General features: G+C 40.6%; 1 long non-coding RNA gene across 1 annotated transcript in view; it reads left to right on the top strand.

Annotated features, from left to right (window-relative positions):
- Positions 1-12,447, top strand: part of LOC141981631 (uncharacterized) — a 497,067-nt gene that overhangs the window by 238,266 nt on the left and 246,354 nt on the right. The window contains exon 3 of the long non-coding RNA XR_012637867.1: positions 2,098-2,228. This is a non-coding gene — a long non-coding RNA (uncharacterized LOC141981631). The remainder of the gene's footprint in view (positions 1-2,097; positions 2,229-12,447) is intronic.

The following is a 12,447-nucleotide window of genomic DNA, read 5'->3' as shown; positions in this document are numbered from 1 at the left end:
TTCCATTCTGCCTCTTCAACCATCTCCCCACCCAATAGTCTTCCCATTTTCACCTTTGTCTCCAACTCTGTTCTATCTATTCTATCACCTTCTGGCACTGTAACCACAGCTGTTCTCTGTGACAGTGATTCTGTCCTGCCTGGCTGCCCCTCAACTTTTTCCAACTGCTTAGTCTTTGTCTTGGACTCTCTCTAGAATCTCCTGGATGTCTTGTACCAGCTCAAAGAAAATGTGGTGGAAATTGAGCTGTTGATCTCTTCCCCATTACTCCTGCCACAAGCCATCCTTTCTCCCTTGCTTCCATGTTTCAGAAAACTCCAGGATCCTCCATCACCCAGGCTTGACATCTTGTGCTATATTCAGTTCCTCCCTTTTCCTTATATTTAGGCTCTCACCAAATGCTGTTAGTTGTTTCTTTACAAAATCTCTAAAATCTCTTTTTGTGTTCCCTAAATACCATAAAAACCTTCCCTAGCTCATTGTCATCTCAGCTTAAATTTACAAAAGCGACTTTTGATTTTTGGGTACCTCCATTTGTAGGTGTCCAACTTGAGATGCCTTTCAGTTTCCCAGTGTTCTGGATTGCTCAGCACCTGCTCTCTGGAAGTCAGGCCCCTTTAAGGTGTCCCCAGCTGGACACCCAAATCGCTAGTTGCTTTTGAAAATCTAGGCTGATATTGCCTCAAAAATTGGAACCTTCTCCTCTCTGTATCTCATCTTGCTCCACTCATTTCCATGCTAAGTACTGCTGCTAAAAGGAAGTACCAAGAAGACTATTCCCAGACAAAAACTTAAATGCTCTAATATAATGTATGTATTTAAAATAAAGCTTTCTACTCCAACCTAATAATTTTCATAAGAACGGCCATACTGGGTCAAACCAAAGGTCCATCAAGCCCAGTATCCTGTCCTCTGACAGTGCCAAAGGCAGGTGCCCCAAAGGGAGTGAACGGACAGGTTATCATCAAGTGATCCATGCCCTTTCCCAGCTTCTGGCAAACAGAGGCTAGGGACACCATTCCTGCCCATCCTGGCTAATACCCATTGATGCACCTATCTTCCATGAATCTATCTAGGTCCCTTTTGAACACTGTTATAGTATTGGCCTTCACAACACCCTCTGGCAAGGCGTTCCAAAGGTTGACAGTGCATTGCGTGAAAAAATACTTTCTTGTTTGTTTTAAACCTGCTACCTATTAATTTCATTTGGTGGCCCCTTGTTCTTGTCTTGTGTAGTATTTTCCCCCAATGTTATGACCCATCCTCCAGTAGGATAAAACACACCAGCTGCCTCATTACATTCAAGCCTCCCATGCTGAGTTCATGGATCTTACAGTTTGGTGACTCATGAGTGGAGTTGGTCAGAAAAATGGAAAATTTTCTATGAGAAATTTCAAACAAAAAAAAAATACTTGTTCGAAATGTTTCAATTTAAACTATATTGTTTTCCCTGCGAAGTTTTGAACTCATTTCAAATGAAAATTTTCATTTTGAATTGACATTGTAAAATGGAATGTTTTTGTTCTGACTTAAAGAGGTTTGTTTTTTGGTTTAAAAATACTGAAACAAAATGACATTTTAAGTCAATATGAAATTAAAATTGTTGTTGAGAAATTTTCTTCAGGAAAATAAAAAAAATTCTTTGGAATGATCATTTTCCCATGGAAAAAGGTTGTATTAAACAAAACCGTATATTTTGGAAAGAAAACTTGGCACACAAAATGACCAACTCCACTTATGATTGCCACGTAGGAATTGTTGAAAGTTTGTTTGCAACATGGCTTTCACAGTGGCTGTAAGTTTCTGAAACATTATTGATGTGTAATATTTACAGTATATCCATGTAATGACTGTATCCAAATTACAACCCACATGAAAAAACAATTCCACATTTTCCATATAATGTGTAGAAACACTGTATTTTGCTTGCCAATACTATCTAAACCATTACTAAAAAGTGTAGGTTTAGTTCTTCTGCCGCTGTTGTAATAGGGGCACAGCCCACTTCAATTTAGACCAGCTGAGGTTCTGAAAGAGTCTATTTAAATAACAGATGTCTTTAAACTTGGGAATGAATTAATTTTTTTTCTATTTTAGGGATATAAAATCTCCAGAATGGACCAGTAGTCCCCAAAGTCAGGTATCCTGACTCTGACAAATGGCCTATGTCAGATGCTTCAAAAAAAAGGGAAAATTCAGTAAGACAACTGCGCGATACTGCACGTGTGGTATGTGGAAAATCTGTATTTATATCAGTCTGAACCTGTATCGTCTTCTCATGTAATACTACTATTGACTCCAATGGGGTTATAGGACTGATAGTCTGAAAGGTGTCTGTTTACCTACGTGTTAGTCATTATTATATGTTTCAAACAATTTATTTCGTATAATATGTTTGCTTGTGTGTGTCTGTACTTCAGAGGTCAACACAGCATACAAAGATGTAATCCATTAGTCCATCATATGCAGTTGTACTCACATTAATTGCTTTAATTAGAATAGTAATTTAGAATTAAGTATTTTATATGCGTGGTTTTTTTTATCTTGACTTACAAAAGTGCCTATTTTTCCATGTTGTTGTAATTACTTTTTATACTTACAACCTTTCACAGTCATCCTTTTTTCTTATTGGCATAAGGAAATGTAAACAGGGGAGCCAGGTACTGCATACATGGCATATTTGTTCCAGTCAGAATTCAGCAGATAATGAAATAATTGAATTGGATAGTCCTGTGAGACAGTGGTTCCCAAACTTTTGTATTGGTGACCCCTTTCACAAAGCAAGCCTCTGAGTGCGACCGCCCTTATAAATTAAAAACACTTTTTTTATATATTTAACACCATTATAAATGCTGGAGGCAAAGTGAGATTTGGGGGTGGAGGCAGACAGCTTGCGACCCTCCACATCATAACCATGTGATCCCCTGAGGTGTCACGACCCTCAGTTTGAGAACCCCTGATCTAGATTTTCAGTTGTCATTCTCTCCTCTCCTGATTCTCTTTTACCATTGGTGTAAATAAGAAGTAACTCAACAGGAGTCAATGGAATTACCATTGTAATGTGTAAAACCAATGTAAGTGAAAAGAGACTCTCTTTTTCAGTTATTGCACATGCATTTGAAACAGGCATTCCTTTAGTCAAATCATCCAGCACCCTAAACATCAGCGTGTTCTTATTAACCATATTAGTTACAGTACCTTGAAGAGAGTTTAGCTCATTACCAAGCTGAGAAGAAGTGAATGTAGTGGGAGAGAAAGTGGAATAAAGTCAGGTTTGCAAATAGCTGCAGCCAAGCTCAGAATTTGCATTTAACATTTGAACACAGAAGAGCTAATAATAATATCTGTTGCAGTGGAACATCTGTTAGACCATCAGAACTTGAATTAATGGGGAACTCAAAACAAGCAGCTAAAGGTTACAAACTAATTAGTTTAATAATATTACTCCACTAGCCTCTCCATAGCTTAGATTGCAATTGGTTTCCACTATAAAGTCACTCTATTTTAAGCACCCATAGATTTTTTGGGTTGAAAAATTGGTTTATTTTGAAAACTGCTATATTTACTCTGAAGGCAAAGGCAAATTTTTCTGCAAAGTTTGGAGAAAATGTATCAAACTGTTCTTGAGTTACACATTATTTTAAAAAAAAAATTACACTGATTTAAAACGTCAACTTGTTTCTTTGTGTCTCGCTAGGTCAAAAAGGCTTGTTGTTAATTCATATTTTCCATATAGTTAAATCTCCTTAGACACTAATGCACCAGTGATGTTTGACCAGGATAGATTAGTATTAAGTGAAGTTATTTAGACATTTTTTTGCCATTGTCTTAAGAAGAAGCAAGATCAGACTCTATGGCCCGAATTTTCAAAATAATATAACATCCACAATCAGGCCAGATTTTCAAAACAGCTGACTATGTTGGGCTCTTTCTGTAAAATAAATAAATAAATAAAAAAAAATCTGGCAATAATTTAGGTGTCTGCATGGGAGCTGTTCTCTCTTGAAAATGTGGCCCTGATATGTTGCTCTTTACTAGCCTATTGCATAAGGGTAATAGTTAATGTAGATAATAGCTTATAAAGATCTCTCTTTAGCTCATGTGTTAGTATTGTGTTATTGGAGCTGTAGCACCTGACTTCCAGACCAGGCTCAGTAGATGAGTGGTGGTTTATTATGGGATGGAATTAGCCTTCCTATAGATGAGGCTGCATAGTCCCATTAAACGGTTGCTTTTGAACCTTCTTGTAGTTAAAAGAAGAGAGCGTCAGGCTTTCAAGTCTTTAACGTTGAGTCTTTGACAACTAAACAGTCTTCTGAAAACTTTGCTTAAACAGAATGAGTGGTGGTTTATTATGGGATGGAATTAGCCTTCCTATAGATGAGGCTGCATAGTCCCATTAAACGGTTGCTTTTGAACCTTCTTGTAGTTAAAAGAAGAGAGCGTCAGGCTTTCAAGTCTTTAACGTTGAGTCTTTGACAACTAAACAGTCTTCTGAAAACTTTGCTTAAACAGAGTGCCTACTTGGTGAGAATAAACTAATTAAGAATGGTTTCATTTTGAAACTTCTGCAAAGCACCTCTCTCCATCTACCAGTGAAATTACACCAGACCACAAAGTCTGATACACAAATTTTTGACAGTGGCTCATGCAAGAGTCAATTTTCAAGGAATAGTTTCACACACAGGTAAACACACACAGGGGAGGTAACAATAAAAACATTTACTTTTTGAACCCTGCATAGGTCTGTCATAATTATTTCTTCATTTAAAAAATCCCTTCCTTCATCTGCAGCTGGATGAGTAAAAAAGTATATATTTAGTACGACTCTCTCATTTCTAGGAGTTTATGCAAGAGCTCTGTGTGTGAGCTAGTTAACACCGATTGTATTCTTTTCCATATTGTTGGATTCATGGTTTTCCCACTACCTAATAACTGCACGATGCTTCCACTGGGAGCTTCTAAATAGCTCAATTCATGTCTGTAGCGAGGATTCTGCTTAATCCCTAGTTTGTTAGATAGAGGCTAACTTGGTTTTCCTTGGAAATGGAGGGTCAAAGAGCCCATTGATGCTCAGATCCATCTCTGTTTCAATTACAACCATGTTCGCTCTTGCATATTTAAGATGGTGGTGCCCCAGATGTATGGTACTATTGTTTATATTTTCCTTTTTAGACCAGCTGACCTGTGGTGTTGTGACAATATCAAGAGAACCACGCTACAGCCCTGAAAAGAGGAGGATTGTAGCATGTTCCATTAAAATGGTTAATGGTTAACCTAATAATGGCTCTAACATTGTTTGGTCCAATTCACAAACTCTAGAAGACAATTGGCATCAGGTGCCATTCTTGCTATTGGCATACTAGATAGCTGCTTAGGGTGGGATATTTTACCGAGGGAGCAGGGGTGGACAGGCCAAACCTGGGCAGCTCATTGACACGGTGTGCCCAGTCACAACCCAATCATTTAAATTTGGCCTAATTGTGCCTCTGCCTCTTCTCTCTCCCCCCACCCTCGTCATGATGGAGGGGCAGCTGGGCCAAACCTGAGTGAGTGGTGCTGTGACCTGGTGCTTGCACCTACTACCATAACCATAGAACCACTAGAAGGCTCAACATGCTCGCCCAGAAAGTCTGATGTGCCCTCCAGTTGAGAACCTCTGTTTCAGTGGGTAGGAGGGGGGACAGCACATCAAAGTTTTGCCTAGGGTGGCAGATAGTCTTGGGCAGCCTCTGATTGGCATGCAGCCTAGTGGGTCTTCTAATTCACCATCCTAACCCACAAGCAAGCACATTTTTAAAGGATCTACCTAAATAACTCTTCAGTTTAGGTTTAGGTGGTCACTCCTCATAATCAAGGTTGAGGTGCATTGGCAGGGCTTTGTGGTGAAGATTTCACTGTTGTATGAGGGTGAAATTCATCCTTGTGGAGAGGGCCTCCACAGGACCTATGTACCAATTAAGTCACTGTCAAACCCTCAAAGTTGTGTCCAGTTCTCCCTGGATGAATATATTTGCTCATTCTCCAGAGCTGTTAACCTGGCACCTTTCACTAACACTAAAAATTCTCTCAAAATAAAACTTAAAAACAGAAGAAAAATACTTCAGCTTTATTCCCAGGGGTTTATTTTTTCGCTTGTTACATATTGTTGGATTTTGTTCGTTGCCGCATGACTCCCAAGATTGTCATACGTGCTAGCTGTCTGTCTCACCTATACTCCTTAATATAGTCAGCGATGTGGGGATCAAGGACTTTTAATAATTCTCCTCACTCCAGTTTAGAAAAGAAGCCTGCTTCTATGACACAGAGATTAAAGCTGCTTTCCCCAGTCCTTTCTGAAATGTACACATTGAGCTCAGTGTGATATTTGCTTCTTAGTGGCACCATTCAGTGTTTTGTTCCAGTGCCCTTCCAATTATTACTGTATATTAATTTTGATTAGACAGGAGGCTGCTTTGTGAGTCTTGACTTCCTGCCAGTACAATCAAGTGTGAGCCATGGGAATGAAAAGCAAATGTTACTTTCAAAACCTCTATGAGGAATATATAACTTATAAAATATATATATATAATATGACTAAATATGTCTTTGCTAGTACAGCAGGAATTAAAATAGGACATTCTCCCTACCCTAAATGGGGAGGATCATTTTAAAGTTAAGAACGTGTGTAAAAATTATTGTCCTGATTTCTTTGTTTTTGTTTTCAGTATTCCACCTTCATATTCTGCTAATTTGAGAGCAACTGTGCCTTCCATGAATCAAGAGCTGTTGGAAAAATTAGGGGTGCTGAACCAACCAAAGCTAGAAGAAGTAAGAATAGCTTAAGTTTTCAAGTGTTGTACCTCATAAGAAATCCACAAGAAATTCAGACAGGAATTAATTCTGAAAAATCCTGTGACCTGTGTTATGCAGGAGGTCAGGCTAAGTGATTACAATGGTCCCTTCTGGCTTTATATTCTAGGAATCTATGAATTCTGATTGCAAGCTCAGCCCTTGGATCTCTCAAAATGGGACTTATAGGGCTTGCATAGGTTTTTGGTGTTCTTATTTTCATATTGTCTTTTCTTTCTCCCTTTATTTCTTTGGTTGGAGTTGTCATTTCCAGTTCCTCATGCTCTCTTTTTCTGGTTGGACACTGACCTGTCACCTTACATTATGCCATTGAAAGGGTAACTCTTCTGGCCATGCTGCATCTGGCTCAGCCAGTAGTGGGTGCTGTGGGAACATGATGTGTTAATATTTCATGCATTTGAAACCAAGCATGTTGACTCTTGTATTGGTTGCTCCAAGGAACAGGATTCAAATGTCTATTTACTTGATGAAGGCATGATAAACTGCTGTTACTAAGACACTACTAACCAGGCAATATAAATCTTATTACATACAGAAAAGTATGTTAAAGAACATTAATGAGGTTGCAAAGTCCGTTATTTTTACTTAGCAAATGACAAACCCTGGACTTGAGCGCAGTGGCAGGTTAACGCATGGGCCAATGGGACCCGTGCCCAGGGGCCCTGGTCAATTTAGGGGTCCCTGCAGGAGCGCTGGAACCTGTGTAGAAATGGCAGGGCCATTGGTGCTGGAACTCTCGCCCTTCCCCATCTCCTCCTCTTCCCCACAAGGCTCCACTACCTGGCCAGGCTAGAAGCCAGAGCTGGGCCATGGTAAGAGTTGCCCAGGGAACCCAGATTGCTGTGGGGAGCCCTGGACCCTCCACCTGTTCTGGGCAAGGTGCCAGGTGCCCAAAAGCAGCCCCCAGCCCATGTGCCCGCCCCTCCAGCTTAACAGAGGCTTGGACCCCCCAGTCCTGCAGGGTCCTGGGACCCTGGGTCTGAACCCTAAGTTAACATAATTGATGTGTGGATACAAGGGAGGGGGTTGGCTTGAGCTGGGCTTACATTGTTGTGTAGACATACCTATTATATACAAATCGAACAAGTCCTCAAATCGTACATCAGCAGCAGGGTTTGAGCCCTGAATCTTCTGCATTTTAGCACAGATCACTAATACTCAAGCTACAGGACTAATTATGCTTGTTTGGTAGCAGGAGAAGGCTATTGGCCCAAAGCTGGGGGGTTGGCCACTGGAGCCAGTTGTTGGGCCTGTGGGCAGTTGAGGGGACCCTAGTCTCTCTCTCTCTCTTCTAAAACACCCCAGTCCCACATCCTCTGTCAGGTTCCAGGCATTCCTAGTGCTGTGTCTGTTGCTGCTGCTCCTGCTTTAGTGGTGGCATGGGCCTGGGGTTAGAGTATTCATATTCAGTTATTATTTTGGCATGCTGTCAAAATGTTCCTGAGGCATGGAAAGGTCAGTGGAAAATGGCAACAGCTTATCTCAACAAAACCTGAGGAGAATTTCAGGGGGTAAAGTAAAGGCATTTCTCTAGTTTGAGGGCTTTCCCCTTCCAAATTTCAAGCTCCTGCTGCAGTGGAGGTGTTAGAGCGTCTCAAAGAAAGGGTGCACAAATTTTTATAACAAAGTGTTTGGCAACCTAAATAGAGGGGTTGCTACCAGCTTCCCTTGCAATAACTATTTCATGAAACCAGGGCTGACTTGGCAGCCTGATCCAAAGTGGAAATCAGGGTTAGGGACTTTTAGGGGTGGTTTTTAAACCTGGGTTGGCAAAAGCTGAGATTGCTTAAGAGGAAGCATATGAACGTTTAGCAACCCTAGGGAAAGAGGAAGGCATGGAACATCTAACATTGCTGTCTAGAAATTACCCTAGCCAATTCTTTATTACCATTGATGGACAGTAATTCTGGCCAATCTAGTCAAAATGGAGTTGGTTTAAGGAGAGTAAAGAGAAAAACAGCAGGGATACTTGGGTCTATAAAAACCCTTCCCTCAAAAAATAACATTTAAAGGCATCCTATTGAGAATTCACTTCTCGTCGATACTAGTCTTATACCTGTAAAATTCAGTTGACTTCACTGGATTTGGTTCTGATTTAAACTGGTGGGAGAGGAAAATTAAGCCTAATGCTTTATTTAACAGTTGTAGGAATGTTGGATTTTTTAAATGGTCCCCACTAATTTTTAAATTTTCTTTGTAGTATGACACCTACCAATGACGGGTTCTTGCTAAGACTGAAAGCAGAAGTGCTGAAATACTTAAGACAAGTTGCTGTGCTACTTCTGCACAAAGAATGCAGGGAGTTCCAGAAATCTCTCAAATGTGTCCAGTCATGAAAGGTTTCCTGGCCAATTTTGCAGACTCCAGGGTAGAACTGCTTTAATTTTTTTGGTTTCCTGAAATTTTGACTATTTTTTTCCCAACACTTTTTAAAAATCTTTTCCACAAAATAATATTAACCCCCATTTTGACCAGCTCTGCCGAAAAGTAGACCTGGGTGACATTTTTCAGCCAAAACAGTTTTTGGCAAAAAATGCAGATTCGGTGTCACTGAAATATTTTGTGAAATGGTGTCTGTTTTGCTGAATTGTTTTGGTCAAAACAATTGACTTTTGGTTTCAAAATTTCCTTTAAATGTATTTTAAAAGCAATCAAAAATAGTCAAACTCTAAACAAAACATTTTGATATTGCCACAAAGAAATGTTTCATTCGAACCAAAATTAATTTTTTTAACTTCTCAACTTGTCGTTTTTTTAATCTAGTTTTCGGTTCAACATGAAACATTTTTTTCTTTCAATTTTTCGGAATTGCCAGTGAACTGAAAAAATATCTGTTGTTTACACTGCTCTACTCGAGTTTTTGATTAAGGTTCTGAACTCTCAAACTTATCCAAATCAAAGCTCCTTTGTTGCTGAGGTTTGCTTACTAGTGACATCCACAGCTGGACACGTTACATGTGGTGCCATTGGCAGAGGGGCCACGTCATCAGTGTTGGGCCCTCCCAAAGGCAGTGGCGAGGTGGAGCAGTGCTGGCTAGCCCATTGCCTGCTCAGGGTTGGCCCCACAGCCCCCCTCTCACTACTGGGTGGGGAGCACGAGACTAGATCTGAGCAGTGCTGTGACCCCCCCCCCCCCCCCCGCGGCTGCAATGCCACTCAATTTTGGCCCCAGCCCAATGTTATGATGGAGGGCCACAGGGCCAAATCTGAGTAGGCAGTGCAGTGGCCAGCACCTTGTGTCTGCCATGGGGCCAGTTCCTGCACCAGGGCTCCCCACCAGGGGCCTGCCCAGCCTTTCCCCACTTCCAGCAGTTCATGTCCCCTCTGCTCTGCCTGCAGGACTCACTCAGCGCAGCTTCAAGCCCTGCTACAAGTACAGAGAGCTGCAGTGACTGCCTGGGAGAGGGGTGGCGGGGAGCCCTGGTATGTCCTGTGCGAAAAATTTCGGGGGGGTGCCCCTGTCACTCACCAGTAATTCACAAACTCCCTTCAGCTGCTGTTGCTGATGAAACAAAACTTCTCCTTTGGAACTATGCAAAGCAATCCAAGTGGAATAGAGCCAAAGATGGCAGGAAATGATGCGTACTGGGCCTTTAAAAAAAAAAAAAAAGCAACAGGAATCTCATAAGGTAATTAAGTATTTCAGCTCTTCTCCATTCTGTGAGTGATGTGTGTCAGTGACATCTCCACTAAGATACAATTGTCACCTGGCAGCTCCATCTACAGAGCCCACCTAATTTCAAAACCCCCAAATGTGCTTAATCTCTCTAAATCCCAACACAGTTCCAGAGAATATCAAATCTGTCGCCAGCCTGCTCTTGACTTTTGAGAGATTTATTTTGCCACCATGGATAGAAGCAGTGAGTTTGATATAGATGTTAGCAGGTATGTTGAAAAAACCCAGCAGAGTGCAGGATTTCCTTTCAATTTCCTCTAAGCAGCAAGCATTTCTTTAAAGGTATAAAGCAACGAAATGCTTGACATTGTTCTAATCTTTTCTTACTAAGAGATGTCCAGCGTTTCCCCCTACAATGCCTTTTTATAAGAAGCTTAATTATGGCCTTTGCACCTTTTATTTTATAAATAGTGTGCTAAAATGAAAGCTTGATTGACAGGTTGGTATATGTGCATTTGTACATATATACCTACATGTACATAAACATGCAGAAATCAGGGATCTGCTTGTGCACATCTGGATGGGTGAGAATATAACTGTCATCGCTAGGGATTAATTATTTCTGGAAATAAGGCCATATATCTCTGCATCTTGGGCTGAGGTCCCCTGCCTGGGAGCTGTAGCACACTCATATCTGGGGTTTAGGCACAGATAAAAATGGGTAATATGCACTGAACTGAGTAAGCTACAAGGGTACATCAGGGATTCATCTGGGAACAAACAAATGAGTTGGGCACCCCGGGGCTGAAAATCACAGCCTATATGTGCACAGGTGTTGGAATTTGCATGAACCAAATGAGGAGCAGCAGCAACAACAAAATAATAGCTAGGGAACACTCACACAATTGCATGTGAGAAACATTATTCTCGCCGAAGATTAAGGAGGGAGGTAATGCTGTTGCACACAATCAATCGTATTGAGTTATGATCATCTTCCTTTTTTTCTTGTTCTGGTTATGATGTGTGGGAAATGGAAACTCTATTCCGTTAAGTGAAAACTGTGAGCTAACATGGTAAAAGTGGAATGACTGGGACCTCACTTTCTCTCACCTGTCCTGTCTCACCACACCTGGGTCCTGTCTTGATTAGGAAAAAGTATGTGTTTCAGTTGTTGGCTCAATATAATTGTCGTCTTTGCAAAATGGTGTGTCTTTTTTATATCAAGATAACTCTTGATATAAAATCCTAGTAGAGACAAGGTCCAGGTAGTTTTTACCCCAAGTGTAGCTAGTCCGGGTCAACCCTATCCCACCCTTGGGGCTAGGCTACAAAGTGGCCATTTAACATGTGTTAGCTTGTGTCTTAATGGGAATTTTCAATCATGTTAACTTAGCTAACCAATTGAAAAACACACTTTTTTTTTTTGCTCATCAAGACATATCCACTGAGACCAGCTAATTTGAGAGTAATAAGCTATTCTATGAAGTTTCAGTCAGTTCTAGGCTAATGCATTGACAGCTACCTGTTTACCCACTAATAAATCCTAATGAGTTTTACATGTGACTGTGGTCTTGATTCTGATCCATTTTACAGTTATGTAAGGAATAAGTCTCCATCACTCAACCTGCCAAAGCCTAACTGTGAGATGCAATGTATGACAAAAACCACACAAACATTTTTCATGCAGGAAACTTAAATGCTGTGGGATTGATTAATTTAGTATAAATGACTTGTTAATGTCAGTTTCATAATTCTTTCTTTTTGATGTAAATTATTTTCAGCAATAAAGATGAGGGGACACCAAATTTGTGTGGAAGACTGGTAACTTTGTGACTTAAATGAGTGATGTCTTTAGACATTAGGGTCATTTTGAGAGGTATTAGTAACTCTAGTGAAGTTGATGGAAAGGCACCCATTTGTACACAGATATACTGTAAGTGAGGTCAGAATCAGGCTTTGAAGCCCTTAACTGCAAGGAC

This window comes from Natator depressus, chromosome 2 (assembly GCF_965152275.1).
Source record: "Natator depressus isolate rNatDep1 chromosome 2, rNatDep2.hap1, whole genome shotgun sequence".
NCBI lineage: Eukaryota > Metazoa > Chordata > Testudines > Cheloniidae > Natator > Natator depressus.
Note: the sequence above shows the minus strand (reverse complement) of the source record. Positions and strands in the feature narration are given on the sequence as shown.